The 12,944-nt window shown below is 44.8% G+C and overlaps 1 pseudogene; it reads left to right on the top strand.

Moving 5' to 3' along the window:
- The first annotated feature begins 11,734 nt into the window (after window positions 1-11,734).
- Window positions 11,735-11,843, top strand: LOC137352290 (U2 spliceosomal RNA; annotated as a pseudogene).
- Window positions 11,844-12,944: the final 1,101 nt, after the last annotated feature.

Raw genomic sequence — 12,944 nt, 5'->3', positions numbered from 1 at the left:
AATCAATGTCCAGGAGTCATTGGATTCTTAATCAATGTCCAGGAGTGATAGGATTCTTAATCAATGTCCAGGAGTGATCGGATTCGTAATCAATGTCCAGGAGTGATCGGATTCTTAATCAATATCCAGGAGTGATCGGATTCTTAACCAATGCCCAGGAGTGATCGGATTCGTAATCAATGTCCAGGAGAGATCGGATTCTTAATCAATTTCCAGGAGTGATCGGATTCTTAATCAATGCCCAGGAGTGATCAGATTCGCAATCAATGTCCAGGAGTGATCAGATTCTCAACCAATGTCCAGGAGTGATCAGATTCTTAATCAATGTCCAGGAGTGATCAGATTCTTAATCAATGCCCAGGAGCGATCAGATTCTTAACCAATGTCCAGGAGTGATCAGATTCTTAACCAATGTCCAGGAGCGATCGGATTCTTAATCAATGTCCAGGAGTGATCGGATTCGTAATCAATGTCCAGGAGTGATCGGATTCGTAATCAATGTCCAGGAGTGATCGGATTCTTAATCAATGTCCAGGAGTGATCGGATTCGTAATCAATGTCCAGGAGTGATCGGATTCTTAATCAATGTCCAGGAGTGATCGGATTCGTAATCAATGTCCAGGAGCGATCGGATTCTTAATCAATATCCAGGAGTGATCGGATTCTTAACCAATGCCCAGGAGTGATTGGATTCGTAATCAATGTCCAGGAGTCATTGGATTCTTAACCAATGCCCAGGAGTGATTGGATTCGTAATCAATGTCCAGGAGTCATTGGATTCTTAATCAATGTCCAGGAGTGATAGGATTCTTAATCAATGTCCAGGAGTGATCGGATTCGTAATCAATGTCCAGGAGTGATCGGATTCTTAATCAATATCCAGGAGTGATCGGATTCTTAACCAATGCCCAGGAGTGATCGGATTCGTAATCAATGTCCAGGAGAGATCGGATTCTTAATCAATTTCCAGGAGTGATCGGATTCTTAATCAATGCCCAGGAGTGATCAGATTCGCAATCAATGTCCAGGAGTGATCAGATTCTCAACCAATGTCCAGGAGTGATCAGATTCTTAATCAATGTCCAGGAGTGAGCAGATTCTTAATCAATGCCCAGGAGCGATCAGATTCTTAACCAATGTCCAGGAGTGATCAGATTCTTAACCAATGTCCAGGAGCGATCGGATTCTTAATCAATGTCCAGGAGTGATCGGATTCGTAATCAATGTCCAGGAGTGATCGGATTCGTAATCAATGTCCAGGAGTGATCGGATTCTTAATCAATGTCCAGGAGTGATCGCATTCGTAATCAATGTCCAGGAGTGATCGGATTCGTAATCAATGCCCAGGAGTGATCGGATTCGTAATCAATGCCCAGGAGTGATCGGATTCTTAATCAATGCCCAGGAGTGATCGGATTCGTAATCAATGCCCAGGAGTGATCGGATTCTTAATCAAGGCCCAGGAGTGATCGGATTCGTAATCAATGCCCAGGAGTGATCGGATTCATAATCAATGTCCAGGAGTGATCGGATTCGTAATCAATGCCCAAGAGTGATCGGATTCTTAATCAATGTCCAGGAGTGATCGGATTCGTAATCAATGCCCAGGAGTGATCGGATTCTTAATCAATGTCCAGGAGTGATCGGATTCGTAATCAATGTCCAGGAGAGATCGGATTCGTAATCAATGTCCAGGAGTGATCGGATTCGTAATCAATGTCCAGGAGTGATCAGATTCTCAACCAATGTCCAGGAGTGATCAGATTCTTAATCAATGTCCAGGAGTGATCAGATTCTTAATCAATGCCCAGGAGCGATCAGATTCTTAACCAATGTCCAGGAGTGATCAGATTCTTAACCAATGTCCAGGAGCGATCGGATTCTTAATCAATGTCCAGGAGTGATCGGATTCGTAATCAATGTCCAGGAGTGATCGGATTCTTAATCAATGTCCAGGAGTGATCGCATTCGTAATCAATGTCCAGGAGTGATCGGATTCGTAATCAATGCCCAGGAGAGATCGGATTCGTAATCAATGCCCAGGGGTGATCGGATTCTTAATCAATGCCCAGGAGTGATCGCATTCGTAATCAATGCCCAGGAGTGATCGGATTCTTAATCAATGCCCAGGAGTGATCGGATTCGTAATCAATGCCTAGGAGTGATCGGATTCGTAATCAATGCCCAGGAGTGATCGGATTCATAATCAATGTCCAGGAGTGATCGGATTCGTAATCAATGCCCAGGAGTGATCGGATTCTTAATCAATGTCCAGGAGTGATCGGATTCGTAATCAATGTCCAGGAGAGATCGGATTCGTAATCAATGTCCAGGAGTGATCGGATTCGTAATCAATGTCCAGGAGAGATCGGATTCGTAATCAATGTCCAGGAGTGATCGGATTCGTAATTAATGTCCAGGAGTGATCGGATTCGTAATCAATGTCCAGGAGCGATCGGATTCTTAATCAATATCCAGGAGAGATCGGATTCGTAATCAATGTCCAGGAGTGATCGGATTCGTAATCAATTTCCAGGAGCGATCGGATTGTTAATCAATGTCCAGGAGCGATTTGATTCTTAATCAATGTCCAGGAGAGATCGGATTCGTAATCAATGTCCAGGAGTGATCGGATTCGTAATCAATGTCCAGGAGCGATCGGATTCGTAATCAATGTCCAGGAGCGATCGGATTCTTAATCAATGTCCAGGAGCGATCGGATTCGTAATCAATGTCCAGGAGCGATCGGATTCGTAATCAATGTCCAGGAGTGATCGGATTCTTAATCAATGTCCAGGAGAGATCGGATTCTTAATCAATGTCCAGGAGAGATCGGATTCTTAATCAATGTCCAGGAGTGATCGGATTCGTAATCAATGTCCAGGAGTGATCGGATTCTTAATCAATGTCCAGGAGTGATCGGTTTCGTAATCAATGTCCAGGAGCGATGGGATTCTTAATCAATGTCCAGGAGTGATTGGATTTGTAATCAATGTCCAGGAGTGATCGGATTCTTAATCAATGCCCAGGAGCGATCATATTCTTAATCAATGTCCAGGAGCGATCAGATTCTTAACCAATGTCCAGGAGTGATCAGATTCTTAACCAATGTCCAGGAGCGATCGGATTCTTAATCAATGTCCAGGAGTGATCGGATTCGTAATCAATGTCCAGGAGTGATCGGATTCGTAATCAATGTCCAGGAGTGATCGGATTCTTAATCAATGTCCAGGAGTGATCGGATTCGTAATCAATGTCCAGGAGTGATCGGATTCTTAATCAATGTCCAGGAGAGATCGGATTCGTAATCAATGTCCAGGAGTGATCGGATTCGTAATCAATGCCCAGGAGTGATCGGATTCGTAATCAATGCCCAGGAGTGATCGGATTCTTAATCAATGCCCAGGAGTGATCGGATTCGTAATCAATGCCCAGGAGTGATCGGATTCTTAATCAATGCCCAGGAGTGATCGGATTCGTAATCAATGCCCAGGAGTGATCGGATTCGTAATCAATGTCCAGGAGTGATCGGATTCGTAATCAATGCCCAGGAGTGATCGGATTCGTAATCAATGTCCAGGACTGATCGGATTCGTAATCAATGTCCAGGAGTGATCGGATTCGTAATCAATGTCCAGGAGTGATCTGATTCGTAATCAATGTCCAGGAGAGATCGGATTCGTAATCAATGTCCAGGAGTGATCGGATTCGTAATTAATGTCCAGGAGTGATCGGATTCGTAATCAATGTCCAGGAGCGATCGGATTCTTAATCAATATCCAGGAGAGATCGGATTCGTAATCAATGTCCAGGAGTGATCGGATTCGTAATCAATTTCCAGGAGCGATCGGATTGTTAATCAATGTCCAGGAGCGATTGGATTCTTAATCAATTTCCAGGAGAGATCGGATTCGTAATCAATGTCCAGGAGTGATCGGATTCTTAATCAATGTCCAGGAGCGATCGGATTCGTAATCAATGTCCAGGAGTGATCGGATTCTTAATCAATGTCCAGGAGAGATCGGATTCGTAATCAATGTCCAGGAGAGATCGGATTCTTAATCAATGTCCAGGAGTGATCGGATTCTTAATCAATGTCCAGGAGAGATCGGATTCTTAATCAATGTCCAGGAGAGATCGGATTCGTAATCAATGTCCAGGAGAGATCGGATTCGTAATCAATGTCCAGGAGTGATCGGATTCTTAACCAATGTCCAGGAGTTATCGGATTCGTAATCAATGTCCAGGAGTGATTGGATTCTTAATCAATGTCCAGGAGTGATCATATTCTTAATCAATGTGCAGGTGTGATTGGATTCTTAATCAATGTCCAGGAGTGATCGGATTCTTAATCAATGTCCAGGAGAGATCGGATTCGTAATCAATGTCCAGGAGTGATCGGATTCTTAATCAAAGTCCAGGAGTGATTGGATTCTTAATCAATGCCCAGGAGCGATCGGATTCTTAATCAATGTCCAGGAGTGATCGGATTCTTAATCAATGTCCAGGAGTGATCGGATTCGTAATCAATGTCCAGGAGTGATCGGATTCTTAATCAATATCCAGGAGTGATCGGATTCTTACCCAATGCCCAGGAGTGATTGGATTCGTAATCAATGTCCAGGAGTCATTGGATTCTTAACCAATGCCCAGGAGTGATTGGATTCGTAATCAATGTCCAGGAGTCATTGGATTCTTAATCAATGTCCAGGAGTGATCGGATTCTTAATCAAAGTCCAGGAGTGATCGGATTCGTAATCAATGTCCAGGAGTGATCGGATTCTTAATCAATATCCAGGAGTGATCGGATTCTTAACCAATGCCCAGGAGTGATCGGATTCGTAATCAATGTCCAGGAGCGATCGGATTCTTAATCAATGCCCAGGAGTGATCGGATTCGCAATCAATGTCCAGGAGTGATCGGATTCATAATCAATGTCCAGGAGTGATCAGATTCTCAACCAATGTCCAGGAGCGATCAGATTCTTAATCAATGTCCAGGAGAGATCGGATTCTTAATCAATGTCCAGGAGTGATCAGATTCTCAACCAATGTCCAGGAGCGATCAGATTCTTAATCAATGTCCAGGAGAGATCGGATTCTTAATCAATGCCCAGGAGTGATCGGATTCGCAATCAATGTCCAGGAGTGATCGGATTCATAATCAATGTCCAGGAGTGATCAGATTCTCAACCAATGTCCAGGAGAGATCGGATTCTTAATCAATGTCCAGGAGAGATCGGATTCTTAATCAATGTCCAGGAGTGATCGGATTCTTAATCAATGTCCAGGAGTGATCGGATTCGTAATCAATGTCCAGGAGTGATCGGATTCTTAATCAATATCCAGGAGTGATCGGATTCTTAACCAATGCCCAGGAGTGATTGGATTCGTAATCAATGTCCAGGAGTCATTGGATTCTTGATCAATGTCCAGGAGTGATCGGATTCGTAATCAATGTCCAGGAGTGATCGGATTCTTAATCAATGTCCAGGAGTGATCGGATTCTTAATCAATGTCCAGGAGCGATCGGATTCTTAATCAATGCCCAGGAGTGATCGGATTCGCAATCAATGTCCAGGAGTGATCGGATTCATAATCAATGTCCAGGAGTGATCAGATTCTCAACCAATGTCCAGGAGAGATCGGATTCTTAATCAATGTCCAGGAGAGATCGGATTCTTAATCAATGTCCAGGAGTGATCGGATTCTTAATCAATGTCCAGGAGTGATCGGATTCGTAATCAATGTCCAGGAGTGATCGGATTCTTAATCAATATCCAGGTGTGATCGGATTCTTAACCAATGCCCAGGAGTGATTGGATTCGTAATCAATGTCCAGGAGTCATTGGATTCTTGATCAATGTCCAGGAGTGATCGGATTCGTAATCAATGTCCAGGAGTGATCGGATTCTTAATCAATGTCCAGGAGTGATCGGATTCGTAATCAATGTCCAGGAGCGATCGGATTCTTAATCAATATCCAGGAGTGATCGGATTCTTAACCAATGCCCAGGAGTGATTGGATTCGTAATCAATGTCCAGGAGTCATTGGATTCTTAACCAATGCCCAGGAGTGACTGGATTCGTAATCAATGTCCAGGAGTCATTGGATTCTTAATCAATGTCCAGGAGTGATCGGATTCTTAATCAATGTCCAGGAGTGATCGGATTCGTAATCAATGTCCAGGAGTGATCGGATTCTTAATCAATATCCAGGAGTGATCGGATTCTTAACCAATGCCCAGGAGTGATCGGATTCGTAATCAATGTCCAGGAGAGATCGGATTCTTAATCAATGTCCAGGAGTGATCGGATTCTTAATCAATGCCCAGGAGTGATCAGATTCGCAATCAATGTCCAGGAGTGATCAGATTCTCAACCAATGTCCAGGAATGATCAGATTCTTAATCAATGTCCAGGAGTGATCAGATTCTTAATCAATGCCCAGGAGCGATCAGATTCTTAACCAATGTCCAGGAGCGATCGGATTCTTAATCAATGTCCAGGAGTGATCGGATTCGTAATCAATGTCCAGGAGTGATCGGATTCGTAATCAATGACCAGGAGTGATCGGATTCTTAATCAATGTCCAGGAGTGATCGCATTCGTAATCAATGTCCAGGAGTGATCGGATTCGTAATCAATGCCCAGGAGTGATCGGATTCGTAATCAATGCCCAGGAGTGATCGGATTCTTAATCAATGCCCAGGAGTGATCGGATTCGTAATCAATGCCCAGGAGTGATTGGATTCTTAATCAATGCCCAGGAGTGATCGGATTCGTAATCAATGCCCAGGAGTGATCGGATTCGTAATCAATGCCCAGGAGTGATCGGATTCATAATCAATGTCCAGGAGTGATCGGATTCGTAATCAATGCCCAGGAGTGATCGGATTCTTAATCAATGTCCAGGAGTGATCGGATTCGTAATCAATGCCCAGGAGTGATCGGATTCTTAATCAATGTCCAGGAGTGATCGGATTCGTAATCAATGTCCAGGAGAGATCGGATTCGTAATCAATGTCCAGGAGTGATCGGATTCGTAATCAATGTCCAGGAGTGATCAGATTCTCAACCAATGTCCAGGAGTGATCAGATTCTTAATCAATGTCCAGGAGTGATCAGATTCTTAATCAATGCCCAGGAGCGATCAGATTCTTAACCAATGTCCAGGAGTGATCAGATTCTTAACCAATGTCCAGGAGCGATCGGATTCTTAATCAATGTCCAGGAGTGATCGGATTCGTAATCAATGTCCAGGAGTGATCGGATTCTTAATCAATGTCCAGGAGTGATCGCATTCGTAATCAATGTCCAGGAGTGATCGGATTCGTAATCAATGCCCAGGAGTGATCGGATTCTTAATCAATGCCCAGGAGTGATCGCATTCGTAATCAATGCCCAGGAGTGATCGGATTCTTAATCAATGCCCAGGAGTGATCGGATTCGTAATCAATGCCTAGGAGTGATCTGATTCGTAATCAATGCCCAGGAGTGATCGGATTCATAATCAATGTCCAGGAGTGATCGGATTCGTAATCAATGCCCAGGAGTGATCGGATTCTTAATCAATGTCCAGGAGTGATCGGATTCGTAATCAATGTCCAGGAGAGATCGGATTCGTAATCAATGTCCAGGAGTGATCGGAATTGTAATCAATGTCCAGGAGAGATCGGATTCGTAATCAATGTCCAGGAATGATCGGATTCGTAATTAATGTCCAGGAGTGATCGGATTCGTAATCAATGTCCAGGAGCGATCGGATTCTTAATCAATATCCAGGAGAGATCGGATTCGTAATCAATGTCCAGGAGTGATCGGATTCGTAATCAATTTCCAGGAGCGATCGGATTGTTAATCAATGTCCAGGAGCGATTTGATTCTTAATCAATGTCCAGGAGAGATCGGATTCGTAATCAATGTCCAGGAGTGATCGGATTCGTAATCAATGTCCAGGAGCGATCGGATTCGTAATCAATGTCCAGGAGCGATCGGATTCTTAATCAATGTCCAGGAGCGATCGGATTCGTAATCAATGTCCAGGAGCGATCGGATTCGTAATCAATGTCCAGGAGTGATCGGATTCTTAATCAATGTCCAGGAGTGATCGGATTCTTAATCAATGTCCAGGAGAGATCGGATTCTTAATCAATGTCCAGGAGAGATCGGTTTCGTAATCAATGTCCAGGAGTGATCGGATTCTTAATCAATGTCCAGGAGTGATCGGATTCGTAATCAATGTCCAGGAGTGATCGGATTCTTAATCAATGTCCAGGAGTGATCGGTTTCGTAATCAATGTCCAGGAGCGATGGGATTCTTAATCTCAGTCCAGGAGTGATTGGATTTGTAATCAATGTCCAGGAGTGATCGGATTCTTAATCAATGTCCAGGAGCGATCATATTCTTAATCAATGTCCAGGAGCGATCAGATTCTTAACCAATGTCCAGGAGTGATCAGATTCTTAACCAATGTCCAGGAGCGATCGGATTCTTAATCAATGTCCAGGAGTGATCGGATTCGTAATCAATGTCCAGGAGTGATCGGATTCGTAATCAATGTCCAGGAGTGATCGGATTCTTAATCAATGTCCAGGAGTGATCGCATTCGTAATCAATGTCCAGGAGTGATCGGATTCTTAATCAATGTCCAGGAGAGATCGGATTCGTAATCAATGTCCAGGAGTGATCGGATTCGTAATCAATGCCCAGGAGTGATCGCATTCGGAATCAATGCCCAGGAGTGATCGGATTCTTAATCAATGCCCAGGAGTGATCGGATTCGTAATCAATGCCCAGGAGTGATCGGATTCTTAATCAATGCCCAGGAGTGATCGGATTCGTAATCAATGCCCAGGAGTGATCGGATTCGTAATCAATGTCCAGGAGTGATCGGATTCGTAATCAATGCCCAGGTGTGATCGGATTCGTAATCAATGTCCAGGAGTGATCGGATTCGTAATCAATGTCCAGGAGTGATCGGATTCGTAATCAATGTCCAGGAGAGATCGGATTCGTAATCAATGTCCAGGAGTGATCTGATTCGTAATCAATGTCCAGGAGAGATCGGATTCGTAATCAATGTCCAGGAGTGATCGGATTCGTAATTAATGTCCAGGAGTGATCGGATTCGTAATCAATGTCTAGGAGCGATCGGATTCTTAATCAATATCCAGGAGAGATCGGATTCGTAATCAATGTCCAGGAGTGATCGGATTCGTAATCAATTTCCAGGAGCGATCGGATTGTTAATCAATGTCCAGGAGCGATTGGATTCTTAATCAATGTCCAGGAGAGATCGGATTCGTAATCAATGTCCAGGAGTGATCGGATTCGTAATCAATGTCCAGGAGCGATCGGATTCGTAATCAATGTCCAGGAGTGATCGGATTCTTAATCAATGTCCAGGAGAGATCGGATTCGTAATCAATGTCCAGGAGAGATCGGATTCTTAATCAATGTCCAGGAGTGATCGGATTCTTAATCAATGTCCAGGAGAGATCGGATTCTTAATCAATGTCCAGGAGAGATCGGATTCGTAATCAATGTCCAGGAGAGATCGGATTCGTAATCAATGTCCAGGAGTGATCGGATTCTTAACCAATGTCCAGGAGTGATCGGATTCGTAATCAATGTCCAGGAGTGATTGGATTCTTAATCAATGTCCAGGAGTGATCATATTCTTAATCAATGTGCAGGAGAGATCGGATTCGTAATCAATGTCCAGGAGTGATCGGATTCTTAATCAAAGTCCAGGAGCGATCATATTCTTAATCAATGTCCAGGAGCGATCAGATTCTTAACCAATGTCCAGGAGTGATCAGATTCTTAACCAATGTCCAGGAGCGATCGGATTCTTAATCAATGTCCAGGAGTGATCGGATTCGTAATCAATGTCCAGGAGTGATCGGATTCGTAATCAATGTCCAGGAGTGATCGGATTCTTAATCAATGTCCAGGAGTGATCGCATTCGTAATCAATGTCCATGAGTGATCGGATTCTTAATCAATGTCCAGGAGAGATCGGATTCGTAATCAATGTCCAGGAGTGATCGGATTCGTAATCAATGCCCAGGAGTGATCGCATTCGGAATCAATGCCCAGGAGTGATCGGATTCTTAATCAATGCCCAGGAGTGATCGGATTCGTAATCAATGCCCAGGAGTGATCGGATTCTTAATCAATGCCCAGGAGTGATCGGATTCGTAATCAATGCCCAGGAGTGATCGGATTCGTAATCAATGTCCAGGAGTGATCGGATTCGTAATCAATGCCCAGGTGTGATCGGATTCGTAATCAATGTCCAGGAGTGATCGGATTCGTAATCAATGTCCAGGAGTGATCGGATTCGTAATCAATGTCCAGGAGTGATCGGATTCTTAATCAATGTCCAGGAGTGATCGCATTCGTAATCAATGTCCAGGAGTGATCGGATTCTTAATCAATGTCCAGGAGAGATCGGATTCGTAATCAATGTCCAGGAGTGATCGGATTCGTAATCAATGCCCAGGAGTGATCGCATTCGGAATCAATGCCCAGGAGTGATCGGATTCTTAATCAATGCCCAGGAGTGATCGGATTCGTAATCAATGCCCAGGAGTGATCGGATTCTTAATCAATGCCCAGGAGTGATCGGATTCGGAATCAATGCCCAGGAGTGATCGGATTCGTAATCAATGTCCAGGAGTGATCGGATTCGTAATCAATGCCCAGGTGTGATCGGATTCGTAATCAATGTCCAGGAGTGATCGGATTCGTAATCAATGTCCAGGAGTGATCGGATTCGTAATCAATGTCCAGGAGAGATCGGATTCGTAATCAATGTCCAGGAGTGATCTGATTCGTAATCAATGTCCAGGAGAGATCGGATTCGTAATCAATGTCCAGGAGTGATCGGATTCGTAATTAATGTCCAGGAGTGATCGGATTCGTAATCAATGTCTAGGAGCGATCGGATTCTTAATCAATATCCAGGAGAGATCGGATTCGTAATCAATGTCCAGGAGTGATCGGATTCGTAATCAATTTCCAGGAGCGATCGGATTGTTAATCAATGTCCAGGAGCGATTGGATTCTTAATCAATGTCCAGGAGAGATCGGATTCGTAATCAATGTCCAGGAGTGATCGGATTCGTAATCAATGTCCAGGAGCGATCGGATTCGTAATCAATGTCCAGGAGTGATCGGATTCTTAATCAATGTCCAGGAGAGATCGGATTCGTAATCAATGTCCAGGAGAGATCGGATTCTTAATCAATGTCCAGGAGTGATCGGATTCTTAATCAATGTCCAGGAGAGATCGGATTCTTAATCAATGTCCAGGAGAGATCGGATTCGTAATCAATGTCCAGGAGAGATCGGATTCGTAATCAATGTCCAGGAGTGATCGGATTCTTAACCAATGTCCAGGAGTGATCGGATTCGTAATCAATGTCCAGGAGTGATTGGATTCTTAATCAATGTCCAGGAGTGATCATATTCTTAATCAATGTGCAGGAGAGATCGGATTCGTAATCAATGTCCAGGAGTGATCGGATTCTTAATCAAAGTCCAGGAGTGATTGGATTCTTAATCAATGCCCAGGAGCGATCGGATTCTTAATCAATGTCCAGGAGAGAACGGATTCGTAATCAATGTCCAGGAGTGATCGGATTCTTAACCAATGTCCAGGAGTGATCGGATTCGTAATCAATGTCCAGGAGTGATCGGATTCTGAATCAATGTCCAGGAGAGATCGCTTCTCGGCCTTTTGGTTAAGATCAAGTGTAGTATCTGTTCTTTTCAGTGCTTATTTGATTGAGAAGAGACCATGATCATTGCCTTTTGATCCTGGGGAAGCTTTGAGTAAAATGGCTATAACCAATTTTCGAGCTTCGGGCAAGGGAGTGCGCAACACCGTTCGGGTGGTCGTGAAGGACAAAGAAGGAGATGCACCGGTCGATCGCACCTTCTTCATCAAGAAAATTCTCTTCGATTGCTGCGGATTTCAAGCGACGGACGTCTTCTACCTGCAGGATTTCCCCAGCAGTGGATACTTCGACGTGACGTTCCGGAACGTGGCGGGATGCATCAAGTTCCTGAAGACGTTCAAGGAGAAAGGGGACCGGGCGCCACTGTCGATCCTCACAGCGGAGCCGCTCTTCACGCTTCCGTCACAATGGGACCGGGTGGTGACGATTCACCTCTACAACCCCCATGTTCCGGTGGTGGATGTACTCACCTTTCTCGCCAGGTACGTCGAGGTGGCCGGCAGCAGCACTGATGTCAAGGACCTCTTTGGGATCTGGACCAGCAAGCGGCAGGTCAAGGTGACCTTGAAGGTAGATCCCAGTGGAGCCATCATCCACCCTCCCTCCAGCTTCGCTATTGGGGGAAGTCGAGGCTTCTTGGTCTACGCTGGGCAGCCCAGAGTTTGCCGCACCTGTGGCAAATCTGGTCACATGGCAGCCAACTGCAGCACGGTTGTTTGCAAGAACTGCAAGGAGGAAGGCCATCAGACCAAGGACTGTAAGCAGACTAAGTGTTGCAACTTGTGCGGCGCGGCAGGCCATCTCTACAAGACCTGCCCCAAACGTTGCCTCAGCTATGCTCAGGCGGCAAGGTCCAAGGAAAGGCCGGGAGAAGGTTCGACGAAGGCGTCCGCTGTTCGAAAGGAGACCAGCAACTTTCTCCGCAGTGAGGAACTTCAACCTGAGAAGGAAGGGGAGGCAGCTGAAACCAACGATCCAGCACCTACCCAGCGCCCGGAAACCCCTCCTCCACAGACAGAATCAATGGAGGAGGAGGCAGCAGATGGACAAACAGGTCAGTGGCAAGTGGTCCAGAGGAAAACCACAAAGAAAAAACATCCCAAAGCCACCACCCAAACCAGTGGCAAGAGGAGGCTCTCTTCTGAATCAGACTGCAACAACTGCTCTTCACTGGACGGGGAAATGCTGGAACG

The sequence above is a fragment of the Heterodontus francisci genome, chromosome 37 (assembly GCF_036365525.1).
Source record: "Heterodontus francisci isolate sHetFra1 chromosome 37, sHetFra1.hap1, whole genome shotgun sequence".
In the NCBI taxonomy this organism is placed as follows: Eukaryota; Metazoa; Chordata; class Chondrichthyes; order Heterodontiformes; family Heterodontidae; genus Heterodontus; species Heterodontus francisci.
The sequence above is the reverse complement of the archived record's forward strand: the minus strand, read 5'-3'. Positions and strand labels throughout refer to the sequence as shown.